This window comes from Eptesicus fuscus, chromosome 3 (assembly GCF_027574615.1).
Source record: "Eptesicus fuscus isolate TK198812 chromosome 3, DD_ASM_mEF_20220401, whole genome shotgun sequence".
NCBI classification, from domain to species: domain Eukaryota; kingdom Metazoa; phylum Chordata; class Mammalia; order Chiroptera; family Vespertilionidae; genus Eptesicus; species Eptesicus fuscus.
Genome location: NC_072475.1, coordinates 46,044,053 through 46,070,046, shown reverse-complemented (window position 1 = coordinate 46,070,046; position 25,994 = coordinate 46,044,053). Strand labels below are relative to the sequence as shown.

Below are 25,994 nucleotides of genomic sequence, written 5' to 3'. Positions count from 1 at the left end.
GATGTTTCTCTCTCATCAATGTTTCTATCTCTTTATCCCTTTCCTTTCCCCTCTCTCTAAAAATCAATAAAAATATATATTTTAAAAAAAATTATGATTAATCTCAGAACTATTTATTTTCCTCATTTGATAGCTAAGGAAGCTGAGACCTGGAGAAGATAAGTAAGTTGTCCTCTCTAGGCATCCACAGAAGCTGGACCAAAAAAGGAAAATCTTTTCTCTGCCAATACCATGCTCCTAGGCCAGACTGAAGGCCCTGCAGCTGTGGTGGCTGCCAGATGGCATCTCAGTCACCAGGCTGGAGGGCGCCTGAGGACCCTGTGGTCAGCCCTAGGCGGGCAACTCATCTACCACACTGACACTATGGGCACAGAGCAAAGGGCCTGAGTGAAGGGAGCACGTGTGGTGGAAAGGACAAGAATGTTGGTGATTCACGCACTTTGTAGTGTTCACAGCTGTTCAGGGGGCATCCCAGCTTGGACCAGGCAGCTGCCATCTCCACTTTATCAGAGAGTCATGCTTGGCCCAAGCAGCCATCATAGTAAGAGCAGAAGAGAGAAAGTTGGGCTATAAACGGGTAGCACTGGGCAGAAGAGATAGTGGCTAGTTGTACGTTAGAAAACCTCAGCTCCACTCCCAGCTCTGCTCTTGCTCTTTCCAATGGTATCACCTTAGGCATGATGTCACCTGAAGCTGATGAGCCTCACTCTTTTCATCTGTTCTTGGTACTATAATCTTTGCCTGCCCTATCTTGCAGATATGGAGAGTGACCAGTAGACTAATGAATTTTAAAAAAACCTTTTTGCAAGTCTAGAGGGTTCTACACACACACACACACACACACACACACACACACACACACACACACATATAGTTTGCTTTTTGCTATAAGAAAACATCACAGATTGGATAGCTTATAAAGAACGGAAATTTATTTCTAATAGTTTTGGAAACTCCGAAGTCCAAGGTCAAGGCACCAGCGTGGTTGCATTCTGATGTGGGTCCAAATCCTGGTTCAGAGCTGGTGGCTTTTCATTGTGTCCTCACATGGTGAGAGGACAAGGGATCTGGAGCCTCTTTTATAATGCCACTAAATCCATTCATGAGAGTTTCTCCTTCATGACCTAATTACCTTCCCAAGGCTCCACCTTCAGGGTTGGGATTTCAAAATAAAACATATCAAATCAAATTAAAATTTTTTTTAAATATTTTTATTGAGGTATTATATGTGTACATATCTTACTATTACCCCCTCCACCCCACACCCACACATGCCCTCCCCCCCCAGAGTTTTGCATCCATTGTTTATGCTTATATGCATGCATACAAGTCCTTCGTTTGATTTCATAACTCCCCCACCTTTCCCAAACTTTCCCCCTGTACTTTGAAAGTCTGTTTGATGCTTTACTGTCTCTGTATCTATCTTTTTGTTCACCACTTTATAATGTTCTTTACTATCCCTAAATGAGTGAGATCATGTGGTATTTTTCTTTCATTGACTGGCTTATTTCACTTAGCATAATGTTCTCCAATTCCATCCAGGTTGCTGCAAATGATGAGAATTCCTTCTTTTTTATGGCAGCATAGTATTCCATTGTGTAGATGTACCACAGTTTTCCGATCCACTCATCTGCTGACGGGCACCTAGGCTGTTTCCAAATCTTAGCTATTGTAAATTGTGCTGCTATGAACATAGGGGTGCATATATCCTTTCTGATTGGTTTTTCTAGTTTCTTCGGATATATTCCCAGGAGTGGGATTACTGGGTCAAATGGGAGTTCCATTTTCAGTTTTTTGAGGAAACTCCATACTGTTCTCCACAGTGGCTGCACCAGTCTGCATTCCCACCAGCAGTGCACGAGGGTTCCTTTTTCTCCGCATCCTCGCCAACACTTGTTGTTTGTTGATTTGTTGATGATAGCCATTCTGACAGGTGTGAGATGGTACCTCATTGTTGTTTTGATTTGCATCTCTCGGATAATAAGTGACTTTGAACATGTTTTCATGTGTCTCTTGGCCTTCCTTCTGTCTTCTTTTGAAAATATTCTGTTTAGGTCTGTTGCCCATTTTTTTATTGGATCATTTATCTTCCTCTTATTGAGTTGCATAAGCTGCCTGTAGATGTTGGAGATTAAACCTTTATCAGTGATAGCATTTGCAAATATGTTTTCCCATGCAGTGGGCTTTCTTGTTGTTTTGTTGATGGTTTCTTTTGCTGTAAAAAAGCTTTTTATTTTGATGTAGTCCCATTTGTTAATTTTCTCTTTAGCTTCCATTGCCCTAGGGGCAGTGTCAGTGAAGAAGTTCTTGTGGCATATGTCTGAGATTTTGTTGCCTGTGGATTCCTCTAGTATTTTTATGGTTTCCCGTCTTATGTTTAAGTCCTGTATCCATTTTGAGTTTATTTTTGTGTATGGTGTAAGTTGGTGATCTAGTTTCATTTTTTTGCATGTATCTGTCCAGTTTTCCCAACACCATTTATTGAAGAGACTGTCTTGACTCCATTGTATGTTCATGCCTCCTTTGTCAAATATTAATTGAGCATAGTGGTTTGGGTCGATATCTGGGTTCTCTATTCTGTTCCATTGATCAATATGTCTGTTCTTGTGCCAGTACCAGGCTGTTTTGAGAACAGTGGCTTTGTAATACAGCTTGAAATCTGGTATTGAGATCCCACCTACTTTATTCTTCTTTCTGAGGATTGCTGAGGCTAGTCGGGGTCTTTTTTTATTCCAGATGAATTTTTGGAGAGTTCTTTCTAGGTCTGTGAAATATGCTGTTGGTATTTTGATGGGGAGTGCATTGAATCTGTAGATTGCTTTGGGTAGTATGGACATTTTAATGATGTTGATTCTACCAATCCAGGAACATGGTATGTTCTTCCATCTGTTTACGTCTTCCTCTATCTCTTTTTTCAGTGTCCTGTAGTTTTCTGCGTATAGGTCTTTTACCTCCTTAGTTAAGTTTATTCCTAGGTATCTTAATTTTTTTGGTGCGATGGTAAATGGGATTGCTTTTTTAGTCTCTCTTTCTGTAAGTTCATTATTGGTGTATAGAAAAGCCATAGATTTCTTGGCGTTAATTTTGTATCCCGCTACATTGCCGAATTCATTTATTAAGTCTATTAGTTTTTTGATGGAATCTTTTGGGTTTTTTATGTACAATATCATGTCATCTGCAAATAAGGACAGCTTCACTTCTTCTTTTCCAATTTGGATGCCTCTTATTTCTTCTTCTTGCCTAATTGCGATAGCTAATACTTCCAGTACTATGTCAAATAGCAGTGGTGAGAGTGGGCATCCCTGTCTTGTTACTGTTCTTAGGGGAAATGGTTTTAGTTTTTGCCCATTGAGTATGATGTTTGCTGTGGGTTTATCATAAATAGCTTTTATTATGTTGAGGTATGAGCCTTCTATTCCCACCTTGTTGAGAGTTTTTATCAAGAAAGGGTGTTGGATTTTGTCAAATGCTTTTTCTGCATCTATTGATATGACTATGTGATTTTTATCTCTCAATTTGTTTATGTGATGTATCACGTTTATTGATTTGCGGATATTGTACCATCCTTGCATCCCTGGAATAAATCCTACTTGGTCATGGTGTATGATCTTTCTGATGTACTGCTGGAGCCGATTTGCTAGAATTTTGTTGAGGATTTTGGCATCAATGTTCATGAGGGATATTGGCCTGTAATTCTCTTTCATTGAGTTGTCTTTATCTGGTTTTGGTATTAGGGTGATGCTGGCTTCATAGAAGGAGCCTGGAAGTGTTCCTTCCTCTTGAATTTTTTGGAATAGTCTGAGGAGGATAGGTTTTAGTTCTTCCTTGAAAGTTTGATAAAACTCTCCTGTGAAGCCATCTGGCCCCGGGCTTTTGTTTGCCGGAAGCTTTTTGATGACTGCTTCAATTTCTTCCATAGTTACTGGCATGTTGAGCTGTTTAGAATCTTCCTGATTGAGTTTTGGAAGGTTGTATTTTTCTAGGAATATGTCGATTTCCTCTAGGTTGTCCAGTTTGTTGGAATAGAGTTGTTCGTAGTATTTTGTAACAATCCTTTGTATTTCGTCGGGGTCTGTTGTTATTTCACCTCTTTCATTTCTGATTTTGTTTATTTGGGTCCTCTCTCTTTGCTTCTTGGTGAGCCTGGCTAGAGGTCCATCAATCTTGTTTATCCTTTCAAAGAACCAGCTCTTGGTTTTGTTGATCTTTTGTATTGTTTCTTTGGTCTCTATGTCGTTTATCTCCGCTCTGATCTTTATTATTTCTTTCCTTCTGCTTACACTGGGCTTATCTTGTTGCTCTCTCTCTAACTCTTTGAGTTGTTGGGTTAGGTAATTTATTACCATTGTTTCTTGTTTTTTGAAGTAGGCTTGTAGAGCTATGAACTTCCCTCTCAGGACTGCTTTCATTGTGTCCCATAGATTTTGGATTGTTGTGTTTTCATTGTCGTTTGTTGCCATGATGTTTTTTATTTCTTCCTTGATGTCTTTGGTAACCCAGTCATGGTTTAATAACATGCTGTTTAGTCTCCAAGTGTTTGATTTCTTTGGGTTGTTTTTATTGTAGTTGATTTCCAGTTTTATGCCACTGTGATCTGAGAAGATACTTGATATGATTTCTATCTTCTTGAATTTGGAGAGACTTTGCCTATGTCCTAACATATGGTCTATCTTTGAAAATGACCCATGTGCACTTGAGAAGAATGTATATTCTGTGGCTTTGGGGTGAAATGTTCTGAAGATGTCGATTAATTCCATCTGTTCTAGTGAGTCATTTAGGATTGATGTTTCTTTGCTGATTTTTTGTTTAGAGGATTTGTCCATTGGTGATAGTGGGGTATTGAAGTCTCCTACTATGATTGTATTACTGTCAATCTCTCCTTTGATATCTTCCAGGAGTTTTTTAATGTATCTTGGTGCTCCTGTATTGGGTGCATATATGTTTACCAGAGTTATTTCTTCTTGTTGGATTTCTCCCTTTAGTATTATGAAGTGGCCTTCATTATCTCTTGTTATGTCCTTCACTTTGAGATCTAATTTGTCAGATATAAGTATTGCAACCCCAGCTTTTTTTTCATTTCCATTTGCCTGGAAAACCTTTTTCCATCCCTTTACTCTCAGTCTGTATGCATCCTTTTTTTTGAGGTGGGTTTCCTGTAGACAGCAGATATCTGCGTTTTGTTTTCTTATCCAGTCTTTTACCCTGTGTCTTTTGATTGGGGCATTCAATCCATTTACATTTAAAGTTATTATTGATAGGTACTTATTTGACGCCATTTTTATTCTATACCCCTGTGTACCTTCTTTGCTTCCTATTTCTTTCTTTTTTTTTTTTTTACAGCAGACCCTTTAGCATTTCTTTCATTGCTGGTTTGGTGGTGATAAACTCCCTTAGTCCTTTTTTGTCTCTGAAGCTCCTGATTTCACCTTCAATTTTGATTGATAGCCTTGCTGGGTACAGTATTCTTGGATTTAGACCCTTCCTTTGCATGACTTGGTATATTTCATTCCATTCCCTTCTGGCCTGATGAGTTTCTGTTGAGAAATCAGTTGCTAGTCTGATGGGGGTTCCTTTGTATGTAACTGTCTGTCTCTCTCTGGCCGCTTTTAAGATTCTTACTTTGTCGTTGGTGTTTGCCAACTTAACTATAATGTGCCTTGGCGTCGGTCTTTTGGGGTTCATTTTGCTTGGAACTCTGTGAGCTTCTTGGATTTGTGTGGGTTTTTTCTTCCCTATATCAGGGAAGTTTTCTGTTATTATTTCTTCAAACAGGTTTTCTATTCCTTGCTCAGTTTCCTTTCCTTCTGGCACCCCTATTATCCTGATGTTGTTTTGTTTTGTATTGTCCCGAAGTTCCCTTACGCTCTCCTCAATCTTTCTAATTTTTGTTTCTAGAAGCTGTTGTAATTGGGTATTTTTTTCCATCTTGTCTTCTAGCTCACTTATGCGGTCCTCTGCTTCATCTAGTCTACTCTTGATGCTTTCTATTGAGTTCTTTACAGCAGCGATGTCACTTTTCATTTCTTCTTGGTTCTTCTTCATTTCTTCTTGGTTCTTACTCATATTGTCGAATTTGTCTTCCATCCTTTTCAGCCATTTTATGACCATTTCTCTGAATTCTTTCTCTGATAGGTTGTTTGCCTCTAATTCGTTTACTTCCTTTTCTGGTGATGCCTGCTTCTCTTTCCTGTGGGGGCTGTTTCTTTGTCTCCCCATGGTCTCTCTTCTCCGGATGTCTGGTTATATAGATTTCTCTCTCTGGCGTTGATTTAAAGGTATAAAATACAACACAACCAGGCACAACAGACAAGGCACTGAACAGAATTGTATTCACGATATTAATAACCTCCAATAGAGGTAACCACCAGAGAAAGACAAATTAGGGAATAGGAGTGGAAGAGGGAGAGTAAAAAGAAAGAACAACAACGAAGAAAAAAACAACAACAAAGAGTGTGAATCTGAACTTGGGAAAAGAGCAGAAAGAAAGAAAAGAAATAACAGAAAAGAAAAAGAAAAGAAAAAAAAAGTAAGAGAGACAAGAATGATACTAAGAGAGAAAAGGGGAACAAACTATATATATGGGGTGTAAACTCCACTAGAACAACCACTATTCCCAGCAAATTCCAGCAACACGAGCCTGGAGATTAATACAAACTGCAACAGCAGCTAATATCAAGTGAGGCAAGGGAAAACAAAAGTAAAAAACAAACAAAAACAAAGCAAACAAAAGAACCAACCAAACCAACAAAAAGAATAATCTAAACAATCTCATAAAAAAGCATAAAAATTCAATCTAATCAACATTCAAGCAAACAACAACAAAAGGCCCGAGAGAAAAATAATTTTTTAAAGGTAGCGTAGAGAGAGGTTTGTATGGATTTGGAGCAGGGGGTTGGGAATTAGATATATAAGTAGGGTGAAGTTTTAGCAGGGAGTAAACTGAAAAAGTAGGGAAAATCAAAAGCCAGAAAGGGTTAAGATAAACTGGGACCAAAAGGGGAAAGGTTAGGAGAGTGATGGCATAATGTTAGCTTTGAGATAGGGTAAAGCGATTGTAAGGGAAAGATGCAAATCGAATGTAGGACACTAATCCAAAAATAAAAGAAAGAGAAAATCAAATGACATTAAAAAAAAAAAAAAGTAAAATAATAGTAATAATAGTGCTGATTGAAAATAAAAATGTAATAATTAAAAAGGTGAAAATCAAGTGAGGAAAAAGAAAAAAATATTAGTTTCTTAAGTAAAAGATGCAAAAAATGAAAATAAAAAAATATGAGAATAAAAAATTTAAAAAATTGAAAAAAGAATTGAAAATTAAAAAATAGGAAGACTAAAATGTGCAGTAGCGGCTGTCATTCACTTCCTCTATTATTCTGTTTGGTACGCCTTTTTCCCAGTCTGGGCGGTATTTCAGTTCAGCTTCATTCCAGGGCTCCTCAGTGTTGGAAGCCAGTCCTGCTTTTTAAGCCAGCCCTATCTTAATTTCTCGTATTTATTTTTGATTACACCAGAGACAATTAGCGTTTCAGCCCCTTGGTGGCAGTGTTTCTGAATTGACTTCCGGGCCTCTCTAGCTCTTTTTTCTTTTTTCTTTTTTCCCCTTCTATGGCACTCACTACCGGTTTGTGGAGATGTGCGCCTCAGAGCTGCCTCTCTGATGGTCACACGCAGCTCTGGCCCCAGGTTCCGAAAAAACACCTTCCCCCTGCAGTCTTTCAGGGTTTCCACCTGGGTTTACCTCTGTATTGGGCTTAGCAATCAGAGTCGGAAAGAGCCCAGGTGTGCGGACCGTGGGTCTGTGCCCCAGACTAAGGAGCCTGCGCTCCTTTGAAAATTCTTAGTCTGACCCTCCTCGTCAGATTAAAATGAGTTGCTTTCAAGAGGTCACTTCTGTTAGCAGCTCAGAAGACCCCCCTCCTCATTCACGGATCACGGCAGTTCCAACTGCCGCTGATTTTTCTAGGCACAGACCTCCCGGCTCCTGCCGGTCCTGCGGCTGCCGCGCTTCCCTCACCCAGCGCCTCCCTCACCCACCGCGGGGATTAGAAACCGCAGCTTATTTCAGACAAAATCTGACCTTTCCGTGGTGCAGTGAAGAGTTTCTTTGAATCCAAATGTTTGCGCTGATAGGGGACCGGTGGTCTGGTGCTCCCAGCAGCTCAGTGTTTGCAGTTGTCGCGGAAAGTCAGGTTTCCACTAAAATCCTCCTTTCCTTGCAATATGGCGAGGCGCCCGGCGAGCCCGCAGCTCCAGGAGGGGACCCAGCCCCTGTGGGTGCTGCGCGGTCAGAGGAACACTGCCCAGCACTCCCCCGCCTTCTCCTGGAGTTTAGCTGTCCCTTGGCTTGCCCACATACACTCCCTCTGCGAGCCTCTGCTGCTCCGACTCTCCGCCCCAGGAACAGACTCCAAACCCGACTCTATTCCGTCGCCAATATTAAAATTTTTAAAAAAGCATTACCTTGGGGGTTAGGATTTTAATATATGAACTTTGGTACTATTGTTATTCTTAGTGCTAACAGTTAATATCATTAAACATCCTCAAAGAAAATATAATGGTAAGATGTTAACATATCTTTGTGAAGTGTATATTTGAATCCTTTGTACTATTTTTGCAACTCTTCTGTAAGTTTAAAATGACTTCAGAATAAAATGTGTTTGTGTTTTTTTTTTTAAAAAAAGCTACATTCTTTGTAATTACATCCTTTCATCCAGCCAGGTTCATCATGAGGCAGGCATACTTCTATGAATAGGGGGGGAAGGTCTCTGTCCTTGTAGAGCTTACATCCTAGCAGGCAGAGACAAATATTAATCAACACAGGAAATACGAATTGCATCTGTTGTATTAGAATGTGTTAAGTCTTATGGGGGGAAATGTAGAGCAGAATAAAAGGGAACAAAAGTCCCAGATTTGGGATGCTGGGGACTTGCTGGCTGACGTATCAATGGTCAAGGTGGGTTTGATTAAAAAGGCGAGAGGTGAGCAGACTTGAAGGAGAGGAGGGAGTTAACCAGGCAGATGTCTGTAGGAAAGAATGCCAGGGAAGAACAAAGGCTGATCCAGGAGCATATTCTAAGCAGGAGCATGGCTGGAGCAGCATGATGGGGATGGAGCCTGGAACGTCGTAGGAGATCAGGTCAGAGGAGCTCTGTGGAGTCAGGTACTACAGGACTTTGAAAGCTATTTTGAGGACTTCAGATTTCTCTGAGAGAAATGAACAACAAGGCAGGGATTCTAGCAGAGTATTGAAACAATCCATTGACATTTTGAGAGGGTCATTTTTACTTCTGAGTTGAGAATATACTAAAGTAGAAGTCAAGAAACCAAATAGAAGGTGGCAGCAACAATCAGGAACAGATAGTACAAAGTGATTAGATTCTGGATGTGTATTTTAGAGGTGGAGCCAACACAATTTTCTTGACCCAAATTCAATCTCTAAGGCTCCTTCTAGACCTAAACTTCTTTGACTGCCTTACAATCTCATCATCACATCCACAAACTCCCCTGCCCAAGTGGGCTACTTTTAAAAATAGATCCAAATTCCCTCAAGAGTCCTGCTTGACATGAATATGAAGCCCACATGGAAGCTGTGAGTCCCATTCCACAGTCCAAGGTTCCTAGAATGATGTTTACTCAATCTTATTCCATGCCCACGTCTAAATACAGCATGAAAGAAAAGCCTCTCTTTCCCTCAGTCAGAGGAACTGCCAAGCCCAAAGGACACCACAGAGACAACGGAGAGACTGGATGTGTCAACACAAGGAGATCTGAGTAACAAGGTGAGCCCTCTAGGAAATTCCTGGTCCCCTGAGAACAAACTCCATTCTCATCACCCTTCCTGACGGGGGCAAATATGTATGATCTATCACCTAGATAGTCAATGTCATGTGCTGCCTGGTCCCTGACCCAGCCATCCCCTCCACGCACCACATCCCCAAGCACAGTGAGGATGGTATCCTTGCACTGACATTCTCTTGCCCTTGCCCTGTCCTTGTGTACCTTACCTACACTGGGCCACAGCTTTAAGAAAGACTCCCCTCCTTAGGAACCCACCCCTTGCTTCCCAGATGACTATCAGTGGTACAAGATGCCCAAACTGGGCAGGAGACTGAATTCAACGTGGAGGCATGGCATTCTGCTGACCTCAATTCCACCTCAGCAGTTTCAGCACGATCCAGCCTTCTTCACTTCCTGCCCTAACTGCTGTACAGTATTACTGTGGGCTAACAGTTGCCACCTTTCACCCCACACCTGGATGCCATCCAATGGCAGGTGAAAATATTCCTTCCTTCAATAAATGGTCAGAGGAGCCTCTGGAAGGAACATGAAGTGTGCAGCATCACTGAGGCCCACTTGCCCTGCCATTGCCTTGTTTTTGGAATTGGTCACTCTCTTGGCTCTTCTTCACTCAAATGCCCCTTTCTATTCTTCCCAATACTGTCTGTTGATGGGGCTAGGAGTTCTGGTCTAGAATCACAGAAGAGCACAGCATTGCATCTGAAGGCAACTCAAAAATCACCTTTTTTTTCTAAGCAGTAGAACCTTCCCTCCCTCACCCCTCAAACAAACCTGACCTAGATCCCCAGTATATCAGGTAGAAAATGCAAAGTGCCTTTGGTTGAAGAAGGGTTAGGGGGCCTAGTTTAGTTGCCCCTTACTCCCCACTGTCAGTTGTGTGGAGGTCAAGCTACCAATCCCATAAGACCCTAATTTATTCAAACCTTTTCATTTTAGAAGTGTTGGTTGTTGAAATCTAGAGGCTTATCCCAATTCACTCAGTGAGTCAAAAGAAAAGGCCAGATTAGGACCATGGTTTCCTGATATTCAGTTCAGGATGTATCTAGTATCCATATCCCAATTCCAAAGCTAACAGCATGGGTAAGATACACAGTAAACACTCAGAAAATCCATGTTAAATGTCATCAACCTCAATTAAAAGAGGTTCTGGTGCTTTTGGGCTCCAGTTTAATTGCTGGCCCCTGCATTGTTGGTTGGAGTTAGATGCTTTGAGGCCTCCTTTTTTTGTAATGCTTTTGTAGTACAGACCAACAAAGTGATGATAAAGAGGATTGGTAGGAGGACTTCAGGATTCTTCCATTTCTGTTGATTTTAACTGAGAAAATAAGTCAGACAATTTGGTTCAAACCCTAACTCTACTAAATCAAACATCTATTATAGTGTGACCACTTACTAACCCTCTATGACTTTGTTTTTCTTATCTGAAAAATGGGGACAAATATTATTTAGCTGACTCAATAACTCATTCATTTGTTCCTTCAACCAACATCATAGGAGGTACCCTATGTGTTAAGAGTTCATTGCAGTGAAAAGAGATATGTCCCCTGTCCTCATGAAGCTCACCCTTAATGAGAAAAGCTATTCCAGTCTAATGTTATAGCCTGTGATAATGCAGGATAGAGGAAGTTCTGGGTACTGAAGGGACATGGACTAGGAAAACTAAGGCAGACTTAGGCCTGGGCTGAATCTTGAAGGGAAAGAGTTTTCCAGGTGAAGAATGGACTAAGAATGTGCAAATTTTGTTGAGAGAACATAAGGAATCCAAAAAATGTTTCAGCATATGGATCCCTTTGTCTGAAGACCTGGATAGAAGAAAGCATGTGGTGAGGATTTATAAGATAATGAGATAGTGTATGTAGAAAAATGTATCACATAGTGCCTGGCACATAGTAGGTGCTCAGGAAATGTCACTTGTCCCCCACTGTTTTTTGTTGTTGTTGTTTTTTTTTTTAACACATATCATATAGATTTTATTTTCTTAAATCTTAGACCAGAGATGTAGGCATAATATTGAAAAGTATAGCTCTAAATTTACTGAAATCCATGTTCTCATTTATGATCTTCTAAACAAGGCATAGTTATTTATTGGGAAGGCATGGATTTAATTTTTCAAATATATGGAAAAATTATTATAAATATATTTATGTGCATGTATTTTTTAAATTTCTTGTATGAAATAACCATCTTTTCTTGTGTACGAAAAGAATTTATTACCTTCTAACTTCATATTTTAGTGAACACAAATGTCAGTGTTTATTCTATAACCTCTAATTATCTCCACACACCTTTTACTTTTTGGTTGTAGCAGGATTTTCACATCAGAATGTTTGGTTCACCTGGAAACTAGACTTCAGAAGCTTTAATAAGCAGCATCTGCAGGAAACTCACTTAGGTTATTCTGTTAAAAACAAAAATGAGAGCAACAACCTCCAATGCATGTGCTTTTATTTTTCTTGGAGTTTTCAAAATTATACATGTACCAACAAAATATATGCATCCCTTCTTTTTTTAAGCCATGGTGGCTTATACAGTGTATTGCATATCTTAACTAATCCATTGTCTGATAACAGGATACCAGTGTAAACAGAGATAAGAAGGTGTAGAAAAATAAAAAAAAGTAATTGTCATTTAATATTTTTTCAAGATATACATGTCTGCACTGAATACATTCTTCCTTTCTTTCCTTTTTTGAAATATAACATCTTCTAATAACTTTGATTTGTCCAGTACTTTGCCAATTAAAATGGCCATCCTTATTTTTTCTTCACAGCATACTATAAGGGCAGTAGTTCTTATTTGCATCATCATTTTCATTTTGCAGTGACACAGACTCATCCAAGGTTGTGACACAGACTCATCCAAGGTTGTATAGGTTGTGAGTGACTGACTAAATCAATACTCCAAATTCTGGCTTTAATTTGTCACCCCATGTTTCTTTCCCATTATCTTCACCCAGATAGTCTCTAAGGTCTGAGGAGATAGAAAGCCCCTTTGTTCAGCATTCTATCCCCACTATTATGCTCATGTCTGCAAAGTCCAAGGTGCTTGGTTTTTGTTGTTGTTTTTCATTTGCAACAACATGGATGGGTCTTGAGAGTATTATGCTAAGTGAAATAAGTCAGACGGAAAATGACAAAAAAGTATGATATTTATCACTCATGTATGATATAAAACAAGAAGCAACAAACAAATAAATAAAATAAACTCATAGATACAGACTACAGATTGGTGGTTACCAAGAGGGAAGGAAGTAGGGAAAGATGAAGTGGGTAAAGGGGATCAAATATACGTGGGAGGAGACTAGGACTCAGGTGGTTTTGGGACCTTGTTTTTTATTAAATTGAAGTTTATGTCCTAAATCTCTTTTATAGCCTCAAGACTGGATGCTGAAGTGATTAGTTATTGAGTGGTACTAAGCAACTGATACCCATGAAGATGATAAACTAAACCCAATATGAGACCCAAGGATATACTATGACATATAGCTGTGCCACTGCCGCAAACAGCACTCATGATAGGGTGCAGATTATATCACATACAAACGTCACCATTGCTGGTGATGGGAGGAGCGGGAAGAAGGCAAGTGGGATATCCCCTAACTTCCATTTGTGTATCTTCCTTTTCCTAAAAGCATCACTACCGGATGCTGGAACTCTGAAGGTTTCCTATAATTTGGTCTGAAAAATTCACTGGGTTTTTCCAATCTGTTAGTACTTCCTCTTTAAAGCTTAGCTTCTCAAATTGGTAAGCATTTAATTTCAGTTACAAAATTAGTTACTTATTGGTATGACATATTAAACTGATAATTTACCAATGAACAACCAGTTATAATTTATACAACATTTTTCACAAGACAACAACTATTTTTATAGAGGAGGAAGGAAGATCAAGAGAGCTACGTGTTTTGCCTTAGATCACACAACTAATAATGTATAATGTTAAATTCAGGCCTTCTAACTCAAGATGCTCAAGTCATTCTATTATGACATTTCCAATGTAACACAGATACTATCTACTAAACAATGAATTAGAAAATCCTATCTAATAAAAGAGTAATGTGCAAATTGACCCTACCTCTGCTACACCCACAAGCCACACCCACCAGCCAATCAGGAGCAAGTATGCAAACTAGTGCAACCAAGATGGCTGTGGCCACAGAGGGAGCAGGAGGCTTGGGTTTCCCTGGCAATGGAGGAAGCCAAGCTTTCCATACACCCTGGCCGGCCGTGGACTCCACTCAAGACTACAAAGTTTGAATTATAGAAGATAAATAAGTCCCAACAAAAATGGCTGTGGCCACGGAGCTGGAGAGAGCAGGAGGCTTGAGTTGCCCCCAGTGATGGAGGAAGCCAAGCTTCCTGGCCGACTTAGGCCTGCGCTCAAGGCTATAAAGTTTCAATTATAGAAGATAAATAAATCCCAGATACCAGGGCCTCCACTTGGGTCACCGGGGGGCATGGCCGGCCTGCAAACCACCACAGGCCCCTCACCCAGACCACCCCATGCCCCAAGGGAACCCCCACCCTGATCAGGGACACCCTTCAGGGCAAACCAGCCAGCCCTCACCTGTGCACCAAGCCTCTATCCTATCTAACCCTATCTAATAAAAGAATAATATGCAAATTGACCATCACTCGAACACACAAGATGGCTGCCCCCATGAGGTCAAAGATGACTTCCCCCATGTGGACACAAGATGGCTGCCACAAGATGGCCAGCGGAAGAGGGCAGTTGAGAGGGACCAGGCCTGCAAGGGAGGGCAGTTGGGGGCGATCAAGCCAGCAGGGGAGGGCAGTTAGGGGTGACCAGGCTGGCAGAGGAGGGAAGTTGGGAATGACTGGGCCTGCAGGGAAGGGCACTTGGGAGGAGACCCAGGCCTGCAGGGGAGAGCAGTTGTGGGGGACCAGGCCTGCAGGGGAGGGCAGTTAGGGGTGACCAGGCCTGCAGGGGAGGGCAGTTAGGGGCAAACAGGCTGGCAGGGGAGCAGTTAGGCATCAATCAGGCTGGCAAGGGAGTGGTTAAGGGGTGATCAGGCTGGCAGGCAGGAGCAGTTAGGGGCAATTCGGAAGGCAGGCAGGTGAGCAGTTGGGAGCCAGCAGTTCTGGATTGTGAGAGGGATGTCCGACTGCCAGTTTAGGCCCGATCCTACCTGGATTAGTTAACTGGCAGTCTGACATCCCTCGAGGGGTCCCAGATTGGAGAGGGTGAAGGCTAGGCTGAGGGACCACACCCCCGTGCATGAATTTCGTGCACCAGGCCTCTAGTGGGTTATAAAAAACAGGGAAGCCTATTTGCTCCTACTCAGGATCCTTCTTTTATTCATGATGAATTTCATCAACATGACCCACTTTTCCCCACTATGCCTTCAAGAATCCTCCTTTCTAGGTCTGCAGTAGCCAGTGGTGGTTGTAACAATATCTGTTAATTCTCAGGGTGTAGTCAGAGGACCTCTCTTTTGAGAATTTTGCTTCTTGTTATCTTCATGAGAATGTTCTCTAGACATGTACCCTCAGCACATAAAAAATTCAGCTCAGCGTATTCTCCTCAAACTTCTCTTTCTTCTATGTCAGCTCTGTTTTGCCATGCTCATCCACTTAGATGCCTACATTAGTAATCCAGACATCATCCTAAACTCCTTTCCCCACTTTTCTTTTTTCACCATGCATTCCCTAAGACTGGTTGATTTTTTTTCTCTGAAGTCTTTCTTCAGTCTGCATCTACTTTATGACCCTAATGCCACTTTTAAGTCCCCATCATATCCCATTTGGGTGTCTGCAATGATCTTTTAACTGGTCTCCCACTGTTACCTCTATAAAGTAAAAAGTTTAATGTTTGACTCTGCTCCATACAGAGTGGAAGGAACAGGCCAGGGCCTATGTAAAAGGCTCTACCACCCTTTCAAGAACAGGCAAGTAGACAATGCCAGTGTGTCTGTTTGTCCTCACTTCCCAACTTCCTCTCCACCCTGCTCTGTTCACATTTTTCTTCAGAGAAACCACACTGCTGAACACCAGATGGACATTCTAAACTAGGACTCTGTGCCTGGTCAATAGGTAACGGCATTCTGGCCTAGACCAGATGAAAGATCACAGAAGGCAGCACCTAAGAGGAAGTTGACATGACCTCAAAACACACATTACACCCCCTTGATCAGCAGAGGCTGGGGCTCTCCCTGGGCAGTTCTCAGAAGATATGCCGAAAACATTTGCCTGCAGCTCTCTTAGGGAGCTCACAGTCTGCTCTGAATCTTTGCTTTTCTTGCTCTGTTCACAGTCTCCTGCTTTTTGGGAGCCAGTACATAGCAGAGACAAGGCAACAGCCAGAAGACTCCTGATTACCATGGCTAACTGTCTTTACTTCTTGGAGTCTGTTTTCCCACCTGTTAAATGAGGATGGTGACCCACACCAAACTTACCTTTTGGGTCACAGTGAGAAATGAGAATCCCACAACATACTGAGGTTGATGCTCGAGAGGGCTGAGGACTTTCGTTTTGGAGTCAGAAAAACAAGGGTTAGGTCCAAGCTGAGCTACTCGCTGCCTAATCCAAGCTCAGCCAGTAAGCATCTCTGAATGTTAGCATCTTCATCTTGGCTCTTGCAGGCAAGACAATCTCTGTGAATCATAAAGCACAATGTATATATAGTGTGATAATATTTTTATAGTGTATATGGAGCACTTTCTGGAGTTTTATGTCATTCCAGGGTTCCCTTCACAGCCCTCCTTGTCTATTCAGAGGTACTCACTGGGAGTCTGCTATTTGGGACTCATCAGACTGAGCTGTTTGACCCCACCTGCTGGGGAAGAGCATGTGCCTGGGACGTATGTTATGCAGGGCTGAAAACTCCCAGTGGAAGGGATCCTGGCTTGTGTGGAGATGGTCTCTTGCTGTAGGTAGTCTGATCCAAACAACAGTTAAATATAAATCATGCAGGAACCACAAGATGAAACAGATCCTTCTGGGGTAGAATCACTTATAGTATGCCTGGGATTGCCTGTTTTCATGTGAGTATCCTCACATTTATGTTTCAGTGAGTGTGTGTGTGTGTGTGTGTGTTTCAGTAAGTGTGTGTGTGTGTTTCAGTGTGTGTGTGTGTGTGTGTGTGTGTGTGTGTGTGTTTGAAGAGAAGACAGTAATGACCTATCTTTGAGACATTTAGGCTCTTCAGCCAAGTCAACTGTGTCTTCAATGTAAGCAGGGGTGAGTAGAAAGAATACTGTGCTGCCATCGTAAGGCCTGGGCTTCATCCTGACCCTACTAGTCTGGACCCAGTCACATCACTTACTTTTTCTGAGCCTCATTTTCCCCTTCTGAAGAGCTCAATCCACCTCACAGAAGTCTGCATGGGTCACAGTGGATGTTAAGGAGCAGATAGCCCTCTGTGAAACTGGGAGAGTCCCCTCTTTCTATACGGATGTTGCAGCACAAGGAAGACTGTATTCCCAAAAACCAGGATCCATTTCTACTTGTGGTGCCCCTGGCAGCATCTACTATGGGAAGGATTTGCTTCCACAACTTTTAGTAAGTGTGCCACACAGAGGCTCACTGAATATAGGAGGTGGTATGACTAAGACTCTTGAGTGTTTATGGATCAAAACTAAAGACACGTTTAAGAAAACTGTGGTTTAAAATTGTTGATATTATAACAAACAAAAACAAACAAACAAAAAGACAAAAACGAATGCCAAGGAATCAAGCTTTACCTAGTCATGAGGATAAACCAGGAGAAAGAATGCTAGACCTGGGCTTAGGAGCCTGTGATCTCTCCCACTCTCCCCAGTTTGGCTTGTAAGCTCCCTGAGAACCAGGTCATGTTTTGCTCATAATTGTATCTCACTGTGCCTGACACATACAAGGGTGCTGTTTGAAGTATGCATTTGTTGGCGTATTGGCATGATAGCATGTTCACAATATATCATAGTGGGTTACAAAAGCATTATGAACAATATGTATATATTTTCATGGTAAAGGTTGGAAAGATATTAGTATTGTTATATTAACAGTTTTATCTTTGCATATATTGCATGGTACTTTAATTTTCTTTTTTAAATTTTTATTCCGTAACTTTCTCTCTCTCTCTCTCTCTCTCTCTCTCTCTCTCTCTCTCTCTCTCTCTATATATATATATATATATATATATATATATATATATATATGTTGTATACTAATAAAGCTTACAATGTATATATAAACAAATATATAACTATATTTTAAATACCTCTAGTTTTACAGCAAACTACAAAATAGAGATTTGACGGTTTGAGAAAAAAAATAAAGTGTTAATTCATATAAAAATAAAAATGTTTGCAAAAATTGCATCCAGAAGCAATAATGGAGGCTATTTTTGTTCCTAGTAGTGCACAAAGCTCAGTTCAGTGTGAGATACTAACACACTGCAGGAACTAGGAAAGCCTTCATACTTTCTATATGTTCATTGCAATCAAATTGAAAACAACTCAAATTCTCGAAAATAGAGACCTGGATCACCAAACCACAGGATATCTATACTTTGGATCATTAAAGTGCTGTAAAGACATCGTGTAGTTTTAAAAGTTCAAGTATGCACATTATGGCATTTTATAGAAATATTTATGTAAAAGAATGCTAACTTGCCTATAAATACTTATAATTCTGAGAAAACTCATGTTTATTAAGACTAAAATCCAGACAATGTAAAATAGAACTGTCAGTCCCTTATTTTTTGTAGTATTCCCTAGTTTTATAATTTTATAAATACAAAGTAGAAAATAGTGAATACCTACACAACAGTAATTAAAATGATTTCTAAAGGTCTTTGGAATTCCAGAAAATTATAAGCAAAGTGTAATAGATTAACAAGTGCCCATATACTACACTGTGGCTAGGAGTATAAATAGACCTAAGTTTTCTGAAGCATGACTTGGAAATATATATGTCAAATTTTGAAAGTGTTGTTTCCTTAGTTCTACCAGTTCCATTTTAAGAATTTCATCCAGGAATAATCAGAGACCCAGAGACATTCATCTCACTATTATTTGTCATGCGCGGAGGAGGGGGGGAGCGGGGAGGGGTGAAGAGGAGTTACCAAAATGTCCAACAGTAAGAAATGGGTTGAATGGATATACCAATGAATGTAATAATTAGGCAGCTATTAAAAACATCCCATGGAAGAATATTTAGTATTACCAAAAAAGTTTTATTAGAACATGCAATTATGACGTTGCCAAATAGAACATGCCATATAATAGCATTAAAAAAAAAAGACATTGAAAAATATAAACCAAAACATTGACAAAGGTTGTTTCTGGGGCACATTTACTCTGGGCCCCTTTTCAAGTTGGCTAGTATCAGGGGAGAATTGGAGGATGTATTTCCTCAGAGCCTCACTTTCCTCATCTGTAAAATGAAAAGTTGGACTAGATCAATTCAGAGGTCCTCTCCAAGTCTGGTCCTGAATGCAAGCCCTGGATTCAAATATTATAAACGTGTCTTGTGGTTTGGTTCATGCGGAACATGTACATAATATCAATACGGACATTCATGATGCATTGGATGTCATGAGGTTTTTTTTCCTCAGTGTGGATAGTGGAACTCTTCAAGTTGCACAGATTATAGACCTTTACCTGCCTCCTTCCCATGACCTAGAAGAGCAATAAAAGCAATTGAACTAACTGTGTAGCAATTAATTTTTGTTTCTTTGCATTTTTCTACATATTTTAATTTCTTTTTCAATTTTTCTTTCTTTTGTGTGTGTGTGTGTGTGTGTGTGTGTGTGTGTGTGTGTGTGTGTCACACACAAGAGAGAAGCCATAAATTCCCCTATATCCCTCTGGATAGGGGAATAAAAAACACCCAACTTCATATTGAACACCAGACTCTACTGCCCAAGATACTCTGGTTGGAAATCCAAACTTGAATTTTTATTCTAGTTTGATATCTAAAACTTGGCAACCAAATTAAAAATTAAATGAGTTCAAGTTTATGTTTATGACATATAAAAGGAAAGTTTTGAGATCACATTTCATTGTTACATATAAAAAGTGAAATGTTAAACACTAATTGCATACCTAGCACCTATGTGAGAATTCAGCCCTCCCACCAGGCTCAACCTCTCCACTCAGAGAGACTCATGGGATACAGAGGACTCCACCCAGGGTGGGTTGTCGACTTGGCTGGGGAGAAAAGCAGGCTCATCCTGTGGTGTGCTGCATCATAGTGTTTACTAGTATTGCTCTCAGAGAGAATGCTGATGGCTTTCAGGTGATGCATACTTGGTGAGCAAGCAAGTCTCGTGTTCACTGTCAAGACCTTGACTATGGACTATTTATAATCTCACCTTGCAGTCCTGGAAGGATGGCATGCAAGGGACAGTAGGATCCTAGGTACCAAAGCTTCATCAACCCTTCATCAACTTTTTTGAAACCTCATTTTCTTCTCAGATGAAACAGATGAATCATTCATTCATTTATTCATTCATTCTAGTGCCAAGATTTGGTCACAGATGAGACCTGCTCTTTGGAGAGCTCACTGCAGGGAGGATCAGAGTGCTGGCTCTGGACCAGGCTGCCTGGTTTTGAATCCTGGTCTTTCCCTTCCTAGTTGTGAAAGCATGGACAACATCAGTTAACCTTTCTGGTCCCCAGTTGCCTTGTCTATAAAATGGAAATAATGACAACACAAATGAGCACTGCCTGGCCCAAAGTAAGCATGCACATTAATCATTAAAATACAGCACAGGTGTGTTGCATGCTTTAATAGAAGTATTTGGCCACAAATGACTAATACTGGGGATTTACAAAGGATTCCTGATCAGTTAGGGTTCCATCAAAGAAGCAGCACCACTACATAGGATATAAAATCAGAGATTCATCATTGGTGGCTCAGTCCTCACAGTTGTAGGCATTAGCTAATTAGTCTATGTGAGACTGTTGCCTCAGAGTTTGGTGCTATACTTGGAGTCAGAGGAACAGGGAATTGGGAAGGAAATAGGCATGAAGCAGTGCCTGTACCCTAAAAGGCCAAACTGAAGTCCATTTCTGACTCTCAATGCTCCCAAGTGAGAGTATTAGTGACCTGCAGGCATTCTCCCTGGGAACTCTACTTGCTGGTCAAGGATTCAGAGGAAATGCAAGGGGAGATCTGGTAGAAACTAGAGGAGCCAAGGGCTCTAAAACAGGTAAGTCAGCAGATCAGGGACAACAAAGGTAAGACAACTCAGCACACTATGTCCCACACCAATCTCTAAATCTTAAAATATAGTGGCTTTACTTTCATATTCCAAATATTGTGCAAAATATCTCTTGTGGCCAGCACTACTCTGCAGGGAAGGGGAGTCTGGGAAACATAGTTTCAGCTTACCTAAATTGACCTGGAACAAATCCACTATAGTTCTACAGAGGAAATTATGCAATTGGTTCTGAAAGAGTACTTGCCATGAGAAGAAAGGGAAAGGATATTCCAGACCCAGTAAATATAATGTGCAGAAAATAAAAGATCTGGTGTGTTCAGGACATCCATAGTAGTTGCGGTATAAGGTGTTTTTGTTACAAAGCCACAGAATCAGTCCAATATAATCCTGAGCCACTGCAGTTTGAAGAAGTACAGATCTGTCTACTTATTGGGACTAATTTTTCACTTTAGAAAAAAGAGACTTCTTTTTCTATTGTCTTTACCACTATCTAGGCAATTAGACAACAGCATTGAAAGGAAGTGAACCTGGATTTTGTCTCAGCCTTGCCCCACACTCTATGGGTGACCTTGGACAATCCTTTCACCCTCTAACCTCCGTAACCTCATCTCTAGGAATTTGAACTGAAGTGATAGCCAAGTCTCTAGAGTCACTTTAAACTTTAACGTTCTCTGGTGTGCTTTGTTTTGTTTTGTTTTTTTGGCAATTACTGGGAGACTAAAAGGGCACAGCAATTTTCACTGTGGTTAAAGCCCAAACAGAAAATGTAGGGCCCTTTGCCATATCACTTGACTTTTAGCTCTAGATTCTGGGGGCAGATAGCCTCTCATGGTTGCTTCTGGGGTCTAAACCTGGCCCTTTGTTGCGTGACCAAGGCCATGTCAAGGCTAAATTATATTTGTCTTAGTAGCACTAGCCTTGCAGTGTGCTGGAAGCATCTAAAGCTGTCAACTATGAACTTGTGGTATCTGGTCCCAAAAGCTCCTTAGGTTTGGGGACAGTGTATGCACCACTTTGAGGAGACCCTATACAAACTTCTGTCTTAAGGAAGACTCTGAATTAGAAAAAGGTTCTTCAAATTCACTGTAATCTTGTCCTGTGTCCCTGGGAGGATTACAGTATTGAATAACTATGGAGGGAGCCTGGACAAAAGCCTGGTACATGTTTAAAGTAACATGAATCTAAACAAAGAAACAGCCAGCTAGCCTTTACACCTGTGCATCCTATCTAATAAAAGAGTAATATGCAAATTGACGATCACTCCAACACACAAGATGGCTGCCCCCATATGGTCAAAGATGGTTGCCCCCATGTGGACACAAGATGGCCACCACAAAAGGGCCAGCAGGGGAGGGCAGTTGGGAGGGACCAGGCCTGCAAAAGAAGGCAGTTGGGGGCAATCAAGCCTGCCAGGGAGGGCAGTTAGGGGTGAACAGGCCGGCAGAAGAGGGAAGTTGGGGACGACCAGGCCTGCAGGGTAGGGCAGTTGTGGGGGACCCAGGACTGCAGGAGAGAGCAGTTGGGGGGGGGGACCAGGCCTGCAGGGGAGGGCAGTTAGGGGCAATCAGGCTGGCAGGGGAGCAGTTAGGCATCAATCTGGCTGGCAGGGGAGTGGTTAGGGGGTGTTCAGGCTGGCAAGCAGAAATGGTTAGGGGCAATCAGGAAAGCAGGCAGGTGAGCAGTGGGAGCCAGCAGTCCTGGATTGTGAGAGGGATGTCCGGCTGCCCGTTTAGGCCTGATCCTACCAGGATCAGGCCTAAACGGGCAGCTGGACATCCCTCAAGGGGTCCCAGATTGGAGAGGGTACAGGCTGGGCTGAGGGACACACACCCCCATACACAAATTCTGTGCACCGGGCCTCTAGTGTATTAATAAATAGCTCTCATTGGAATATTGCTAGATGTAGGTATACCGTCTCTCAAAATTATTGGGGAAAGTCAGATATTGCCCCACATTCTTTGCCTGTTTTCAGAGATGTTCAAATGACGCCCAAGGAAGACACGATGCTGTTCTTTGTGGAGCCAAATAAAATGCTGATATATTTCATTTCCCTCCCTTATATGTTGCTAAAATACAGTAGGTCTGTATTCTATGGATGCAACTTGAAATTGTGGAAAATGTGGACTTTGGAGCCCGGAAAGCTAGCTTCAAATCTGGGCATTCCTGCTTAACCGCTGCATGTACTAAGCAAATTATTTCATCTCTGAGCCTTGGTGCTTTATTTTGATGAAAGGGAATGAAGATACTAATTTATTAAAGATCTCAAGTAAAAATAGTATATATAACCAGTGGTGAGTGTTCAGTAAATATTAGTTATTTTCCTTATATACCTTAACAAGTAAAAATATCTTATTTTTGAGTTTTCCTAATGCTATTTGTCTGTTATTAATTTATTTGTTGAGTTACATGCTTGTCCTTACAAGTAGACAAGTGATAACAGACACAATTGCTTAAGGAAAAAGAAACTATGGAAAAAATAAAACTGAATATATATATATTGATATATATTGCACAGCAGTCAATTTCTGGCTTTATACAATCACATTCTACGCAGGAAAGAGCTCTGCACCTTGTTTTATAGACCCACAGGCCTTGAAAGCTGAAAGGTTCTTAGAGGTTGGCAAAGCCATTCCATGGATGGGGAAACTGAGACTCAGAAAGGGAAGTGAGTTGCCCAAGATCTCATTCATGGCTACAGATAGTGTGAGAAAGGGAATTGAAGTCTTCTGATTCCTCATCCAGTAATAGCATATTGCCTCAGAGTCTTCTCTGATTCATCACTGGAATCTTGGAAAATTTCCTGTTCTCTGTCTACCAGTCTTTCCACAAAACAAAAGACAGCAAAGATAACTCACAGTCCATACCTCACAGAGAAGTCTGCGGATTAGTCAGGCCCAGGCTGCAATGTGTTCAACTCCCTAGAGTTGGGCACAACCATGAATTATTCATGAAAGACACCTAAATATTACAAAGGGGGCTGCTTTGTAATTGTCAGATGGAAGGACCCTTTTAAGAGCTAAAATATTTGGCTGGCCTGGGTTTTCAGGGCAGAGTTGCCAAATTATGTGTCTCTTTGTCTCACAGCCCAAAGATCCCATTTCTTCTCCCTAAAGGGCCCCGGAATAGGGATTCTGTTTAATTCATTTACAACTGAAATCTGTTTCCTTGAAATGTGTATGTGCATTTTCATAATTTTATAAAAGCTTTCAATCCATAAAGCCAAAGGTATTCCTCAAGGAGTTGCAATTAAAGAAGCAATAATGGTAGGGATTGGTGATGGAAAGGGAGTTGGGGGAGAGGGACTGGGGTTTCCCTTGAAATCCTACCAAGTACAAGCAGCCATGGCTCTGGTACCCTGAAACTGCTGAGTTGACAATGCCTTAACGACACCTGCTCTTTCTAGCCTCAGTTTAATATGAAGACAGGCACAAATTGATGTATCAATATAGACTTCTTTTAAATATAAGCCTAATGATTCACTCTCATTTTAGAAGGCTTGGGAAGTAATCTGTGGATGAAAGAATTAAAATTTCACTGGCTTGAGCTATGTATCAGGCAAACCTCCCCTGAACGTTTGAGGAGTGAACATGCAAATAGAGATGGGCAAAGTTCTTCAGGTTCAAAGGCTTGTTTGGGAAAAGAACCCAAAAAATTCAGATGCTGAAGCTTATCTGACTTATTTGGGCTGGGGATGGGAGAAGGCAGAGGCATTCATGGAGATGACTGAATGTGATATATGTTCTCACTTCACCGTTATTTGTCTTTGCTTTAATGCTCATGTATGTTTTGATGGGAAATGTAATCCACATATTTTGAATCCTTTGCACTTGAACCTATGGAGGCGCTGGTTGGTGAGAGTGGTCCAGATGGCCAGGTGGCTGCTAAAAAGTTGGAAATCCTCGAAGCAGAATTTCATCAAAGCATGGAGATCAGTCCTCTCCCCAAGTGCCGGCAGAGAATGAGACAAAAATAGGGGGTATCAGGGAGGCAAGCAAGTGACCTGACGGGATATAGTCTGTGACCCCCATATAGAAGTTTGAGGACTGTACAGGAAACCCTGAAGTTGGGATTAGAAAACTGGGGCTTGAATCTCTATCAACCATAGTTTCCTCCCTTATAAAGTGGATATTTTGATCAACAATTCTCACTCACTTGTGGTTGTGAAGATTAAATGAAATAATGCCTATGAAAATTCATGATTCTGCCGTTGGCACAAAAAAGGCGCTGGATAAATATTTTATTATTGCTTTTAATGTTTAAGGTTTACCCTGTCTCCCACCCACAAACCCTGGTGTCACCCTGAAAGCGGCAAGAATTGCGATCTCTCTGGAAAACAATATAAATTGGCTCACATATTTTTTTTCACACTAAACAGCATGATTTCAAAACACTCGAAAAAATCAGAGCCAAAGCAAATTCCTTCTCCACGCCAACCCCACACAAACTTTTTAAACCTTGGAAATCAGACAAGAGAGAGAGAGCAAAGAGAAAAAAGCCCAGCCTTCCATTGCTTCACATCATATAGATCGAGTTCATTTCACAAACACAAGGTGCACAGTCAGAAATGCCTTGGGCAAAGTTTGTACCTTCTTGAATTCTGACTTTTGTTTACCAAGGTAATAAACCAGTCCTCTGCTGCCCCAGGTGTAAAGCTATTATGAAAAGGCATATTTGTATTTCACCCCGCCTCAGAGGTATGGTATGTGGGACATCCTGCACTGTAAGAGCTGCCGAGTTTTAGTATTTACAGAGAGAGGCACCCGAGCGCGGAGGGCAGTGTCCTCGGGCTGGGAAAGGCTGAGCCCCAGCAGATCTGGCCATCTCACCTTTCTCTTCCTCTTCATCCACCTGCCCCTTGGACACCAGCACTCACCCTCTTTGCCTTGGCAATTAGCCCAGCCTGCAGGCGACCCTCTGGGCTGACTTTCCTTCTTCTTTTTAGACAAGTTACATCCCTATCTCTGGCTTTTTGTCCTAAGTTTTCCTACCAATCCAATGCTGATACACTTTGTACAGCCAGAATAGAGAGG

At 41.2% G+C, this 25,994-nt stretch overlaps 1 long non-coding RNA gene across 1 annotated transcript; it reads right to left on the bottom strand.

The window, feature by feature from the left end:
* Nucleotides 1-910: 910 nt before the first annotated feature.
* LOC129148568 (uncharacterized) lies at nt 911-25,994 on the bottom strand. Its single transcript, XR_008555552.1, has 4 exons — nt 25,791-25,994; nt 16,214-16,411; nt 12,084-12,196; nt 911-1,148 (listed from the first exon to the last, which is right to left on the bottom strand). It is a non-coding gene; the product is annotated as an uncharacterized LOC129148568 (long non-coding RNA).